At 33.2% G+C, this 16,550-nt stretch overlaps 1 pseudogene; it reads right to left on the reverse strand.

Annotated features, from left to right (window-relative positions):
• Positions 1–2,796: 2,796 nt before the first annotated feature.
• LOC114086860 (dynein regulatory complex protein 8 pseudogene) overlaps positions 2,797–16,550 on the reverse strand; it is a 30,584-nt pseudogene continuing 16,830 nt past the window's right edge.

Raw genomic sequence — 16,550 nt, forward strand, 5'->3', positions numbered from 1 at the left:
GTAAGGGCAGATGAAAGGAAAAAAAGGCAATACAATGGGTTTGTGAATAAGAAACATTAAAAATTGTATTAAATTATAAGGTAGATTAAATCTTAGTAAAGTGTAATTATAAAGTGTTAAAGTCAGTAGGTTAGTTGTCATAGTGAGTTTGATATTGTACCCCCAAAATTCATGTCTACTTAGACACTTAGAACATAATCTTATATAGAAATGTGTCCTAGTTGATGAAACGAGTTGAAAGGAGGTCATACAGCAGGTGAATTATGTCCTGTCTTATTGGTACTAGGAAGGCCATAGAGTTATGGAAGAACATGTGAAGATGAATGTACAAATTGCAATTATGCTACCATGGGCAGAGAAATTCAAAGTACCAATATATTTTGGAAAAGGCAATTAAGGTTGTTTCCTAGACCATTTTGTGACATTATGACTTTTCTAGCACCTTGATTTCAGACTTCTGGTCTCCAGAATATTGAGAAAATAAATTTCTGTTGTTTTAAGCCACGTACTACATGGTAATTTGTTATAGGACCCCTAGGTAACTAATACAGTTGTTTTGATGAGGTTGATGATTTTGGCATTTGCATTAATTACTTAAGTCAGTAAATGAGTCATAAGCTTTTAAAATTACTTTATAATGTGTATTATAAATGTGATTTTGGAGCAATACAGTTTCTTAAAATGCCAACGTCCACTGTGTGATGTTGAATATGTGGCCAAGGAACAGGTCAGAGAATGGCAGGTATGTGAAAAAGTGGGTGATGAATAAACATGAGTTACTCTGGAGAATTTGACTATCAGACAGAGGATAAACTATTTCAATATTGAAGAGGTATAATTTTAAGTTCAATAAAAGGAAGCCAGCAAAGGGAACCATTTTATTCTTGGAAGAAGAAGAAAATATTTTAAAATGGCATTTCTCTCTTTCTTTTTTATGGAAAAGGAAACTGGTAGAACAGAATCTCATATATTTATGTCATTGTGCCGCTCTGCTGCAGTCCAGCTACAACAAACTAACCGACGGGTGACGAACAACTTGTGTACATTGATACGGCAGGAGTGGGAGCCGTTTATTGTAGGACTGGAGGGGTATATATACATTCCACGCAGCTTATCTTAATTAACATAAACTGGATACAGCAATCAACCAATAAGGAATCTCCACACTTAATGGCTCGCTGGTGTTACTTCACAAACCACTCCCTCTGGCAAAATGCCAGGCGCCATCCTGACTTGTTTACAGACCCTAACATCATTAGATTCATTTTTTTTTCCTTTCATTTAATCTACTGTTAAATAACAACTAATGCACTACTCCAAACATAAGGTTCTGTAGGAATTTTTACAATTATTTTTTTCTTTACTGTGGTTCTTGTTCTCATGTCTATTAATGTGGTAGATTTACATTTATCAATTGGCATATGTTGAACCAACCTTGCATCTTTGGAATTAAACCAAATTGATCATGGTGCAATATCTTTTTAATATGTTTTGCATGCAGTTTGACAATATTTTATTCAAAAATTTTGCATCTGTGTTCATTAAGGATATCAACCTGAAGTTTTCTTTCCTTGGTGGGTCTCTGTCTGGTTTTGTCATCAAGGTGATGTTGGTTTCATAGACTGACTATCTCAATAGATGCAGAAAAAGCATTTAACAACGTGAAACACCCACTTATGTTTCAAACAGAGGAGAAAATAGAGATAGAAGGAACTTACTTACAGCTATATATGACAAACCAATGCCAAAATCACACTGAATGGAGAAAAACTGAAAGCATTTCCCTCTAAGATATGAACAAGTCAAGAATGCATACTCTCATCACTCTTATTCAACACAGTCCTCAAAACTCTAGCCAGAGAATTCAGGCCAGAGAAGAAAGTCAAGAAAATACAAAAAAAAAAAAAAAAAAAAAAAAAAAAAGAGCTTAAATTATCTCCATTTGCTGATACATGCATAATCCTATATTTATTTAAGTTTTTATTTGTTCTTTTCAGTTATAGAAAATGGTAGAATGTATTTTGACATATCATACGTACATAGAGTATAACTTCCTGTTTTTTTGGTTGTACATGATGTGGAGTTACAGTGGTCATGTATTCATATAAGAACATAGGAAAGTTATGTTCAGTTCATTCTACTGTCTTTCTTATTCCCATCTATTCTCCCTTGCTTTCATTCTTCTTTGTCTAATCCAATAAACTTCTTGTTTTTTTTTTTTTTCAGATTACTGAAGTGTTTATTGTTCTTTAAAAAGAAGCCTTCATCACACTGACACTCATTTTCAATTTGTGGTCATTCTGCCCTCTCTCAAGATCTTTACGTGCCAAATCTTGGCTCATTATAGTTATTATTAATTTTCTCAGTTTAGTTAATTAAAAGGTAACATGTTTATTGTAGAAAATAAACAATAATCTATTTTAATGTTAAATTGTTTTAAGATTAGTATTTAAGTAATTAGTTGTATGTCATCCCATAAGTCTGTTTAAAATTGTTACAATCATCCAGGTGAGCAGGGCACACCTATGATCCCAGCTACTCAGGAGTCTGAGGCAGGACAATTTCAAGTTTGAGACCAGCCTGTTGGTGAAAAATATAAAAAGAGTTAGGGATGAAGCTCAGTGGATTCCATTCCCAGTACTAAAAAAGAATTTTTGTTATGATCATCTTTAGAAAACAAAATATGTTGAAATAATCATGTCACAGGCATTGATATCAGATAAATGAATTACAAAATAAAATGCAAAATTAACAAGGACAAGACATTTTCAATTAGAAATTAAGAGTTTAAAACATTTAATTTTCATCTATCACCATCATTGTTATATACTCCCTGTAATTAATTGAATTTGAGTCTGGATCCATTGCAACAGGCAACATTTCTTCCATTTCTTCTTGGGAGAAAGGCTCACCTTCTTCAGTCATATATATGATGAGTTCTTCCTTAGTAAGAAACCCACATTTAGCAGAATCTAAAACCTCAAAAGCTCGAAGAAGGACATCTTCTGGAACTGGTCTATACCTTCTTTCCAGTGTACTTTGGTCATCACTGGAGGAAATTTTTCATATCTAATATATCCAGTGGGTTCTTCTTCTTCTACAAATCTCTTTGAAAGGAGAAGACTAACAGATATCCACCAAACTTCACATCCCTCCTCTGCAAGCAGATCATGTAGCTCTCCTTCACTAGGGCAGCATCCTAATGACCTGATAATTGTCCCAATTTCTTTCACATCCACTGTATTATTCCACTCATGGTCAAACACTTCAAATGCTTCTTTGATTTTTTTGTGAAATTCTGCTAGTGCTAACTCTGTAATCCCGGCATCTGGGAAGGCTGAGGCAGGAGGATCACGAGTTCAAAGCCAGCCTTAGCAATTTAGCAAGGCCCTAAGCAACTCAATGAGACCCTTCCTTGTCTTTATCTTCCACCATCTTGGTGCAGAGCTGGTCCCCTGGGAGATGCCTGTCATTAGCCTGGGTCGCCCCCAATGAACTTCTATTCCTCCCTTCCCCCACAGTCCACTTATTGTGAGTGAGCATTCACATATCAGAGAGAATATTTGGGCTTGGAATATTTGGGATTGTCTTATTTTGCTCAGCATGATAGTCTCCACTTCCAACCATTTACCAGCAAATGCCATAATCTCATTCTTCTTTATCACTGTGTAACATTGCCTTGTGTACATGTACCACATTTTCTTCATTCATTCATCTGTTGAAGGGCATATAGATCAGTTTCATAGCTTAGCTATTGTTAATTGAGCTTCTACATAGCTTACTATTGTGAATTTAGCTTCTATAAACACTAATTTGGCAGCATCAGTATAGTATGCTGATTTTAAGTCCTTGGGGCATATACTCAGAACTGGGTAGCTGGGTCAAACAGTGATTTCATTTCAAAATTTCAAGATTTCCGAGGAATCTCCATACTGCTTTCGAGAGTGATTGCATCAATTTGAAGTTCCACCAGCAATGTATGAGTGTGCGTAAGATTTGTTTTTTTGTATTCTTGATAATTGCCATTCTTACTGGAGTGAGATAGAATCTCTGTGTAGTTTTTATTTGCAGTTCTCTAAATACTAGAGATGTTGAACATTTTTTCATATATTTTTGTCCAGTAATATTTCTTTGTGAAGTGCCTGTGCAGTTCCTATGCCCATTTATTAATTGGGTTATTTGCTTCTTTGGTGTTACATTTTTTGAGTTCTTTATATATCCTGGATATTAAGGCTCTGAGGTGTAGGTAGCAAAGATTTTCTCCAATTCTGTAGGCTCTCTGTTCACATTCGTGTTTCCTTTGTTTTCTTTTCTGTGAAGTAGCTTTTTATTTTGATAGAATCACTTCAATTGATTCTTGATTTTGCATCTTGTGTTTTAGAAGTCTTGTTGAGGAATTTGGTTCCTAAGCTGACATGATATAGATTTGGGCCTATTTTTACTTCTAGTAAGTGCAGGCTCTCTGGTATAATAATGCCTAGGACCTTGATCCACTTTAAGTTGAGTTCTGTGCAGAATGAGATATAGAGTTTTAGTTTCATTTTGCTACATTCGAATTTTCAGTTTTCCTAGCATCATTTGTTGAAGAGGTATCTTTTCTCCAATGTGTGTTTCTGGCACCTTTGTCTAGTATGAAATAATTGTATTTATATGGGTTTATCTCTGTGCTTTCTATTTTATACCATTGGTCTTCACATCTGTTTTAGTGCCGATACCATGCTGCTTTTGTTACTCTATAGCTCTGTAGAATAATTTAAGTTCTGGTATTGTGATACCTCCTGCATCACTTTTCTCACTAAGGATTGCTTTGGTTATTTTCAGCTTCCTATTTTTCCAAATAGTTGTTATGATTGCTTTTTCTATTTCTATGAAAAATGTCATAGGAATTGCATTAAATCTGTATAGCAATTTTGGTACTATGACCATTTTGGCAATATTAATTCTGCCTATTCAAGAATATGAGAGATTATTTTATATTTAGAAGACAAAAACACCTTATCAGGAGACTTCTAGAGCTGATAAACAATTTTAGTAAAGTAGCAAGACACAAGATCCATACATATAAATTAATTGCTTTCCTATACTCTAGAAAAAACCTTCTGAAAAAAAATTAAGAAAAGTACTTCATTCACAATAACTTCAAAAAATACTTGGGAATTAATTTAATGAAACATATCAATGACTTCTACAAGAAAACTATAGAACACTGCAGAACAAAATTGAAAAAGACCTGAGAAAATGGAAAGACATCACGTATTTGTACATAGGCAGAATCAATATTATTGAAATGACCATACTACCAAAAGCATTATACAGATTCAATACAATTACCATGAAATTACCAAGACATTCATCACAGAACATTAAAAGGAAATTCTGAAATTTATTAAAAAATAAGAGACAGAATAGCTAAAGTAATCAGGAGCAAAAATAGAAACACTGGAGATGTCACAATACCAGACCTCAAAATACACCACAGATTTCTAGTAACAAACAGCATGTTACAGGCAACAAAACAGACACTAAGACCAATGGAATAGAATATAACACACAGAAATAAACCCACATTAATACAATTATCTGATTCTAGACAAAGATGCCAAAAACATTGGTTGGAGAAAAAATATAGACTTTTTTAGTAAATGATGCTGAGAAAACTGGGAAAATACATGTAGAAGAATAAAACTTGACCTCTAGTTCTCACCTTCCACAAAATTCTACGGCAAATATGTTAAATACCTATGAATTAGGACGAAAGTCTGCCACTACTAGAAAAATATATTGTCCGACACACTAGTGGGTTGGCCTAGGAACTGATTTCTTTAGAAGACTCCAAAAGTGTAAGAAATAAAACCAAAAATTAGTAAGTAGGATTGCATCATATTAACAAGCTTCTTCACAGAAAAAGAAAAAAAATAATTACAGAAAGAGAGAACCTACAGAACCACAGAAGTTCTTTGCCACCTGTTCCTCAGATAGGGAATATTTAGAATATATTCATAATTCAAATAACTTGACACCCAAATAACAAATAACCCAATTAATAAATGGGCAAAAAAAAAAACCTAAACAGATACTGCTCAAAAAAAGAAATACGATTGGTCAATGATTACTCAAAAACATGCTCAACATCTCTAGCAATTGAGCAAATGCAAATCAAAAGTACTTAGAGATGTCATCTCACACTACTCAGAAGAGCTATTATCAAAGACTCAAATACTAATAAGTGTTGGTGAGGATATGGGGGAAAATGTACACTTACACATTGTTGGTAAAACTGCAGATTAGTGTAATTATTCTGGAAATTAGTATGGAGATTACTCAAAAAAAAGGGGGGTAGCAATGGGACCACCATGAGATTCAGCTATCCTATTACTCAGTGTGTATCCAAAAGATGTAAAATCATCACACTAGAGTGACACAGACACATAGTTATGTATAGGGTCAAAATTCACAATAGCCAAGCTATGGAACCAAACTAGGTACCCTTTCAACAGCTGAATGGATAAAGAAAATGTGGTATTTATACACAGTTGACTATCACACGGACACAAAAAGAAAAAAAATCATGACATTTGTAGGTATCTGCATTGAACTGGAGACTATCATGATAAATGAAATAAGCCAGACTCGGAAAAGTAAAGGTTGAATGTTGTCTCTGATATATGGAAGTAAGTCCAATATAAGGAGGGAAAAGAGAGAGAGAGAAACAGAGAGAAAGAGACAGAGAGAGAGAGAGAAGAGAGAGAGAGAGAGAAGAGACAGAATGGGAAAAGGGTAAGAAGATGGCATCAAAAAAGAAGGAAGTCTGGTGGCCTAAATGAAGGGGAATGAGGGAGAGGGAAAATGGACAAGAGAAGGGAAGACCAGAGGAATGAACCTAACCTATCTTTCTTATATACATACATTATTATACCACAGCAAATCTCAACATCATGCATATCCACAAGAAACTAACTAAAATGAAAAAAAAAAGGGAAAGTAAGTAACAGAAAGAATAGTAGAGTAGCGGGAAGGAAACAGGGATAGGGAACAAGGGAGAGAAAGGAAAAATACTGGAAACCAAGTTTGAGCAAATTATATTCCATGCTTTTTAAATTATGTCAAAATGAATCTGCATGCTATGTATAAACAAATACGTATAATAATAAAAAGATTGGAGAATGAACACGAAAAAAGAAGCACTGGGAACAGAAGTGGAATGAATTATATCCCATGCATGTATGTATGATTATGTCAAAATAAACCTCAGTATAATGTGGAAATATATTAATAAAAACACTTTTAAAAAGAAAAAAATCTCTTTTTAGAAGCATTATATTCTTTCTTAAAAATTTTAAATTTGTTTTAATTAGTTATACATGACAGTAGAATACATTTATGCACTTTGATATAATTTGTCTTTCTTGTGAGTGTACAGATTGTAGAATCACATTGGTCATGCAGTCACATATATACATAAAGTAATAATGTAGGTTTTATATTACTATTTTTCCTATCCTCACATCTCTTCCTCTAGCCCCTCCCTTTCTTCTACCTAATCTAAGGTAACACTATTCTTTTCTAGTTGCCACCACACCTTATTGTGAATTAGCATCCCCGTTTTAGAGAAAACATCAGGTCTTTGTTTTGGGGGGATTGGCTTATTTTGCTTAGCGTTATATTCTCTAGTTCCATCCATTTACTGGCAAATGCCATAATTTCATTCTTCTTTAAAGCTGAGTAATATTCCATTGGAAAAAAAAAAAAAATATATATATATATATATATATATATATATATATATATATATATATATATCTATCTCACATTTTCTTTATCTGTTCATCTATTGAAGGACACTTAGGTTGGCTCCATAGTTTAGCTATTGTGAATTGATCTGCTATCTGCTATGAACATTGACATGGCTGCATTGCTGTAGTATGTTGATTTTAAGTCCTTTGAGTATAAACCAAGGTGTGGGATAGCTGTGCCATTCTCAGTTTTCTGAGGAATCTCCAAACTGCTTTCCATAGTAATTGCACCAAGTTTCAGTCCCACCAGCAATGGGTGAGTGTACCTTTTTCCCCACATTCTCACCAACATTTATTGTTTCCTGTGGGATTGCCATTCTGACAGGAGTGAGAAGAAATCTTAGTTTAGGTTTGATTTGAATTTCTCTAATTGCTAGAGATACTGAACATTTTTTCATGTTTATTGAACGATTGTATTTCTTCTTCTGTTAAGTGTCTGTTCAGTACTTTAGCCAATTTATTGATTGGGTTATTTGTTATCTTATTGTTTCTCAACCCTTTCTAACCCAGGTTTTAGTTAGGTAAATTACGTCAGGTAGCTTGCTTTTCATTATTGGATAAAAACATTGTTGCAGCTGGGTGTCCTGGCACACGCCTCTAATCCCAGCAGCTCAGGAGGCTGAGACAGGAGGATCCTGATTTTAAAGTCAGCCTCAGCAACACTGAGGTGCTAAGCAACTCAGTGAGACCCTGTATCTAAATAAAATACAAAATAGTGCTGGGGATGTGACTCAGTGGCTGAGTGCCCTGAGTTCAATCCCCAGTATACCTTCCACTGCCAAAAAAAAAAAAAAAAAAAAAAAACATTGCTGCATTAAATTTTAAATTTCAAATATAATGATGTCCCCTATATATGTTCAAATAGTATCATTCCTCTGTATCAAACATTTAATTTTTTGGAAAATATCTGCACACCAAAACTGTACAGTTACTCAGTACTTTAAAAGACTCTGTGTTCATTATCAAATTATTTATTCTTCTTCCTTCATTGGGAATCCTTATGTTATTTTTGTTATGTGATGTAATTTGACCAAAGATTTATCAATTATAATTAAATTATAAATGAAAATTTAGCTAGGAGTTGGGTGCGGTGGTGCAGGCCTGTAATTCTAGCAGTTCAAGAGGCTGAGGTGGCCTCAGCAATTTAGCAAGGACCTAAGCAATTTAGCGAGACCCTGTCTCAAATAAAATATAAAAAGAGCTGAGGATGTGGCTCAGTGATTAAGCATTCCTGGATTCAATCTCTGGTATCAAAATAAGAAAAGAAGAAAAACAAAAATAGGTAATAATAATCCCTGTCATAACAATATACCCACAGAGATTGAACGATACATAGATATAATAATTATAAACAAATGTTAGCTTTATAATAATGTGTGCTTTGAGAGATGTAGAATCAAAGGAAAGGTGTGATTCAAGTCCTCCCCATGCTCATGAGAGCAAATCCTGAAAAAGGAGGAGCCCCTCAAGGTTTATTTTTTCCCATATACCAGAGGGATATACACTCAAAAACATAAATTAAATTGAATTGAAGGGGGGAAATAACTAATATTTCTTGATTATTAATAACAAAAGTTATTATTAATTCATGAATTAATATTTATTAGCTGTTAGCATAAATTATACATAAAAACTTTTAGAACATATCTTTATTTTCTTTTATCATCTCTTTTTGAAAATTCAAATTAAATTTTTAATTAGTGTATAAAATCATAAAATTGTACATATTAACTGGGTACTATGTAATGTTTCAATACATATATGCATCACTTAATATTTAAGTCAATTAGGCAAATGTTTCTCCTCAAACCTTTATTATTTCTTCATGGAGAAAACATCCAGTATACTTTCTTTTAGGAATTGGAAAATATTCATTTTGTTATTTTTTGTCACTTTACTGTGTAGTAGCACCCCAGAACTTCCTGCTGCTATCAGATCATTACTTAGCACCAACCTCTCTCCATCCTTCCCCCTCTTCCTTTAAGCCTTTGATTATCACCAATGTGCTCTCAACTATTATGACATCAACTTTTCATACTTTCCCCATAAAACTATGATAATGTAGTACTTGTCTTTCTTTCCATAGCTTAATTCACTTACTCATAATTATACACTGAAACTCTTTTTCCCAGGTATATATTTCACTGTGTGCATTAAATAATATAAATAATATTCTATTAATTTAGCTCTGTATTTTTTCAGATAGTTAATCATATTCATTGATTTAAAAAAAAAAACTTTTACTATTTCTTGTTAAGGGCTAGATAAAGAGAAAGGTCTAAATGGAACATTTATTTTTACCTGTTTTGAAAATCAATTTGTGTAACTGATGTGATTCTGCAATCTGTATACGGGGTAAAAATAGGAGTTCATAACCCACTTGAATCAAAGTGTGAAATATGATATATCAAGAACTATGTAATGTTTTGAACAACCAACAATAAAAATTTTTAAAAAAAGAAAATCAATTTGTACCTTAATGGACTTGGAAATATCTATAATCTCCTATTGGATATCACCCTAGTTATTGACATCATACCCTTATGACATACAAGAGTGTAAAACCAGACTACAAGCAAGAACTACCTTATTTAAGCATTGGGGACTTATGAGAAATAGAGTTACCCTTTTTCTGAATAGATTAAAAAATGAAGCTTCAGCTTTTCCTGAGAAAAGCCATATGTATCTTAAGTTTCAGAATGTATAATAATCAAATTACAGTAAAAAGAATAAGAAAACCTATAAATAATGATGAAAATTCTGCAATTAAAACTGCTTGTTTAAGCTAGATAACTTCTCAGGCAGTGTTTTGAAAAGTATGTTATAATTGCTATAAATGTTGTAAGAATATCTTCTTAGATGAAATATGTTTTAAAATATTGAGTTGGAAAGAGTTAAACAAATTTATCCTTTTACTAATTATAATGTTAGAACCAGAATACACATTATTTAATGCTCAACGACAATACAAGAATTTCTTCCATAATGTTGGTTTATTTTATAAAATTTTTGTTTTAAGATAATTATAAATGAACATTCAAATATGAAAATAGTATAGACAGAATTCCACATACACTTTATTCAGTCTTCTTCAAGGGGGTAACATCCTAGAGAGGCATAGCATGGTATCACAAACAGAAATTGTCACAATAGATTTATTTTTAAAGCTGTCTCTGAGACTTTTACACTCCATTGACTCTTGGAGAGAAACCCAGTGTTGCTCTGGGAAAGAGGCAGTATTATGAAACATGCTCCTATCCATTTGCCTGTACAACATTTTATTATTAATATTTTTCTCTAATAATCAAAGTCACAAGCTATCCACTATAAAGAATATGTTCTAGAAAAAATGTCCCTACATATACAGTAATGAGTTGTATCTCTAAGTTCAAATTTCAGAGTTGATCAAATACTGGTGACAGTTTTAGCTTTCCAGATGAAATTGGAAGACATTGTAGAAATGCAAAAATTCTATCTACACACACATGAAATTCAGAAAATGTAATAATAACTTATGAATAAGTTTAAAAAGAAATATGTGATTATATTGAGTAAATAATACACAATCATATATATAGATATTTATGTGCAAATTAATATTAATGTGCATATATTCATTAAAAATCAGTGTATCTGCTGATTATATGTATTATAATGTTCTCTAAGGCAAAAAACTGATACTTTTCCATTCTATAACAACTTCAATATATTATTCTTTGATTACTGGAATTCAAATTGATATGTTTATTTATATTTGATTACATATTTAACAAATATATTTTGAGTACTATGATGTATTAGCATCTTTGTAAGAAGCTAATAAAGAAACAATGCATAAACTTAATCTTTGCTCTCAAATTCTCACAGGCTAAATAAAGTGTCAATTAAAACATGTTTTTGACAATTTCAGAGATACAAGTCAAATGATTATCCTTTCCATAAATAATTGTGTCTTGTTATCTGGAATTATTATTTAACTATTTGCCAGAAGAGATTGTTTTTAGTAATATCAATGATATCAGGTATTATCTACTTATTTTATAGAAAGAAACTGACTGAAGTAAGCAAATATTCAGAACTAACGAAATATATAATATTTCCATATTTTTCCATAGAGAAATTGAGTGACAAATTTATTGATATGCTGCTGGATATATCAACAACCAAATAGTCCTCATGTTCTCCATAGTACCCTGAAGATTATGCAGAGACATCAGCCATCATAGATAAGTGTAAGTGAATTTTTTTCCTAATGTGAGGATATCCCTTTTCATCATACTCTTGTTGGTATTTCATTCACACAGTACAAAATGCACCATATTGAAATGCATAATATAGGGATTATTTTCCAATACTATCCCTTATCTAATTTTGAAATATTTTGTCACCTCCAAAAGAAAATTAAAACTACAATTCACCAGCTTGCACCTGTCTGTAAACTGCTTTCTACCTATATGTGTTTGTTTTTCTGGATGTTTAATATAAATAGAGTAGGGACTTATTGTATGTTTATGCTCAGCATCAATAACAATAACATACTATATATTTCAGATAACTAGAGGAAAAAATTGTGTATGCTTTCAACCAAAAAGTAATAATAAATATTTGAAAAGATAAATACGCTTAACCTGAGTTACACATCACACATCATATACATGCAATCAAATAATACTTCATAAGTGTGTACAATTTTTAAGTTTTGGCATTACTTAAGATTCATTTAAATTATAAATATTCAATGATAAATAAATAAATAGAATATTATTATATATTGAATTATTGTGTAACCAGCATCTTCTATTTAGCTTATCATTTTCAAATTTCATCCATGTAGTAGCATATGCCACCACTTTCTTTCTGTTTGTTTTAGTCAGTTTTTTCTCTGATATGACTGAAAGACTTTTGTAATATTTAAGTTCAATTGTCAGCTTGATTGAAGTAAGAGATGTTGATGATTAAGAGGCTTCTGGGTGTGTCAATGAGGGTGTGTTTAGGAATGACCATCATGTGAGATGGCCAGCTGAAGTGGAAACCCTCCTCAAGCATGGGCAGCACTGTCCAATAGGATGGTGGCTTGGATGTAATAAAAGCTGGAAGAACAAAGAAACAGCAGCAGATGCAAGCTCAAATTTTCTTGAACAGGTCTTTGATAGCTGCCAGGATCATTTGATGACATTTGACTCTTGCTTTCTCAATCTTGCAAATAGATTTTGCTAGTGATTCGCCAGAAGCATTCAGTTTTGGACTAAGGTAGCATTCTAGATCCATCTTGTTCTGGGGTTTCAGCCTATTGGATTACATAACTACTGGTTTTTCCAGCTCTCCAGTATTCAGATGGCCACTGTGTACTATCCAACTTCTGGTCATGTAAGCCAACCTGATAAATCCACTTTTTATAATTATACTTTCTGTTGATTCTTTTCCTCCAGAGAACCCTAATACAACCTGAGAAGAATAATTTTAGACGAGGAAATATTTTTGGTGGGGAATATGGTTTTAGGTGTCTCAGTCCATAGACAGCTATTTCCATTTTTCTGTCTCTGCTTCTTTCATTTCACTTAACATACTATCTTTCAGATTCACACATACTTCCACAAATGATAGAATATAATTATTTTTATGACTGAATAACATTCTATTCTGTATAGTACCACTTTTTTTTCATTCATTCGTAAGCTAATGTGCACACATGTTGATTCCACATCTTAGCTAGTATAAATGCTGCTCCAAGAAACATAGGAATACAAATGTCTTTTTCACATACAAATTTCATTTCCTTTGAATATATACCCCATGGTGGGATTTCTGGTTTAGATGAAAGTTCTATTTCTAATATTTTGAGGAGCCCCATATTGGTTTTTATAATGACTAACTGGGATGAGGTGATGTATCCTGGAATCTTCCATTTTCATTTCCCTGCTTATTTGAGCACTTTTTCATTTATCTGTTGACCATTTGTATGTCATCCTTTGAGAGCTGTCTACTCCAAACTTTTGTTCATTTTGTTATCTGATTGTTTTTTTTTTTTTTTTTGCAGTATAATTCTATGAGTTCTTTATACATTCTGGTTATTGATCCTTATGGCTACTGGGAGTCTTTTGTGGTTCCATATAAAATTCAGGAGTTTGTTTTTTCTTTTCCTTTTCTATGAAGAGTGTTATTGGTATTTTGACAGGAATTATATTAAATCCATAAATTACTTTGGGTCATATAGCCATTTTAGGAATACACATCCAACCTTTTCAGATATTATCTTCAACAACTTTCATCAATATTTCATAATTTTCATTGTAGAGATTTTTCAGCTCCTTGGTTAAATGTATTCCTAGTTATTTTAGCTTTGCAGGTATTATAAATAGAAGTTCTCTTCTAATTTATTTTTCAGATATTTCTCTATTATCCAAATTTTTTTATGTTCATTTTGTATCCAGAATCGTTTTAAATAGTTCCAACAGTTGCGTGTATGTGCATGTGCATGTATTGTGTAGTCTTTAGGATTTTTATGTCATCTGCAATCAGGGCCAAAATGCCTTTCTTTTAATTTTCATAACACTTTGTGCTTCAGACAAGCTTGTTTATTTAATGACAAGCACATCTCTAGAGACTAGTAAGTAATTAACAACAATGCAATGTAAACCACACTAAAGAAGAAAATGTCAACTGGAATATGGAAGTGATTTCCTATTGTTATACAATATAAATGCCACAATTTAGGAAGTATGATTTTATTTATTTATTTATTTTTAATTTTTTATTGTTGGTTGTTCAAAACATTACATAGTTCTTGATATATCATATTTCACATTTTGATTCAAGTGGGTTATGAACTCCCATTTTTACCCCATTTACAGATTGCAGAATCACATCAGTTACACATCCATTGATTTACATATTACCATACTAGTGTCTGTTGTATTCTACTGCCTTTCCTATCCTCTACTATCCCCTCTCCCCTCCCCTTCCCTCTCCTCTTCTCTCTCTACCCCCTCTACTGTCATTCATTTCTCCCCCTTGTATTATTTTTCCCTTTCCCCTCACTTCCTCTTGTATGTAATTTTGTATAACCCTGAGGATCTCCTTCCATTTCCATGCAATTTACCTTCTCTCTCCCTTTCCCTCCCACCTCTCATCCCTGTTTAATGTTAATCTTCTTCTCATGCTCTTTGTCCCTACTCTGTTCTTGGTTACTCTCCTTATATCAAAGAAGATATTTGGCATTTGGTTTTTAGGGATTGGCTAGCTTCACTTAGCATAATCTGCTCTAATGCCATCCATTTCCCTGCAAATTCTATGATTTTGTCATTTTTTAATGCGGAGTAATACTCCATTGTGTATAAATGCCACATTTTTTTATCCATTCGTCTATTGAAGGGCATCTAGGTTGGTTCCACAGTCTTGCTATTGTGAATTGTGCTGCTATGAACATCCATGTAGCAGTGTCCCTGTAGCATGCTCTTTTTAGGTCTTTAGGGAATAGACCGAGAAGGGGAATAGCTGGGTCAAATGGTGGTTCCATTCCAAGCTTTCCAAGAAATCTCCATACTGCTTTCCAAATTGGCTTCACCAATTTGCAGTCCCACCAGCAATGTACAAGTGTACCCTTTCCCCACATCCTCGCCAGCACTTGTTGTTGTTTGACTTCATAATGGCTGCCAATCTTACTGGAGTGAGATGGTATCTTAGGGTGGTTTTGATTTGCATTTCTCTGACTGCTAGAGATGGTGAGCATTTTTTCATGTACTTGTTGATTGATTATATGTCCTCCTCTAAGAAGTGTCTGTTCAGGTCCTTGGCCCATTTGTGGATTGGGTTGTTTGTTATCTTATTGTCTAATTTTTTGAGTTCTTTGTATACTCTGGATATTAGGGCTCTATCTGAAGTGTGAGGAGTAAAGATTTGTTCCCAGGATGTAGGCTCCCTATTTACCTCTCTTATTGTTTCTTTTGCTGAGAAAAAAACTTTTTAGTTTGAGTAAGTCCCATTTGTTGATTCTAGTTATTAACTTTTGTGCTATGGGTGTCCTATTGAGGAATTTGGAGCATGACCCCACAGTATGTAGATCATAGCCAACTTTTTCTTCTATCAGACGGCATGTCTCTGATTTGATATCAAGCTCCTTGATCCATTTTGAATTAACTTTTGTGCATGGCGAGAGAAAGGGATTCAGTTTCATTTTGTTGCATATGGATTTCCAGTTTTCCCAGATGCTATCCTTCCTCCATTGCATGCCTTTAGCCCCTTTATCAAATATAAGGTAGTTGTAGTTTTGTGGATTGGTTTCTGTGTCCTCTATTCTGTACCATTGGTCCACCGCCTGTTTTGGTACCAGTACCATGCTGTTTTTGTTACTATTGCTCTGTACTATAGTTTGAAGTCTGGTATCGCTATACCGCCTGATTCACGTTTCCTGCTTAGCATTGTTTTTGCTATTCTGGGTCTTTTATTTTTCCATATGAATTTCATGATTGCTTTCTCTATTTCTACAAGAAATGCCATTGGGATTTTGATTGGCATTGCATTAAACCTATAGAGAACTTTTGGTAATATCGCCATTTTGATGATGTTAGTTCTGCCTATCCATGAACAGGGTATATTTTTCCATCTTCTAAGATCTTCTTCTGTTTCTCTCTTTAGGGTTCTGTAGTTTTCATTGTATAAGTCTTTCACCTCTTTTGTTAGGTTGATTCCCAAGTATTTTATTTTTTTTTTGAGGATATTGTGAATGGAGTGGTTGTCCTCATTTCCATTTCAGAGGAT

The sequence above is a fragment of the Marmota flaviventris genome, chromosome 6 (genome assembly GCF_047511675.1).
Source record: "Marmota flaviventris isolate mMarFla1 chromosome 6, mMarFla1.hap1, whole genome shotgun sequence".
Taxonomy (NCBI): Eukaryota; Metazoa; Chordata; class Mammalia; order Rodentia; family Sciuridae; genus Marmota; species Marmota flaviventris.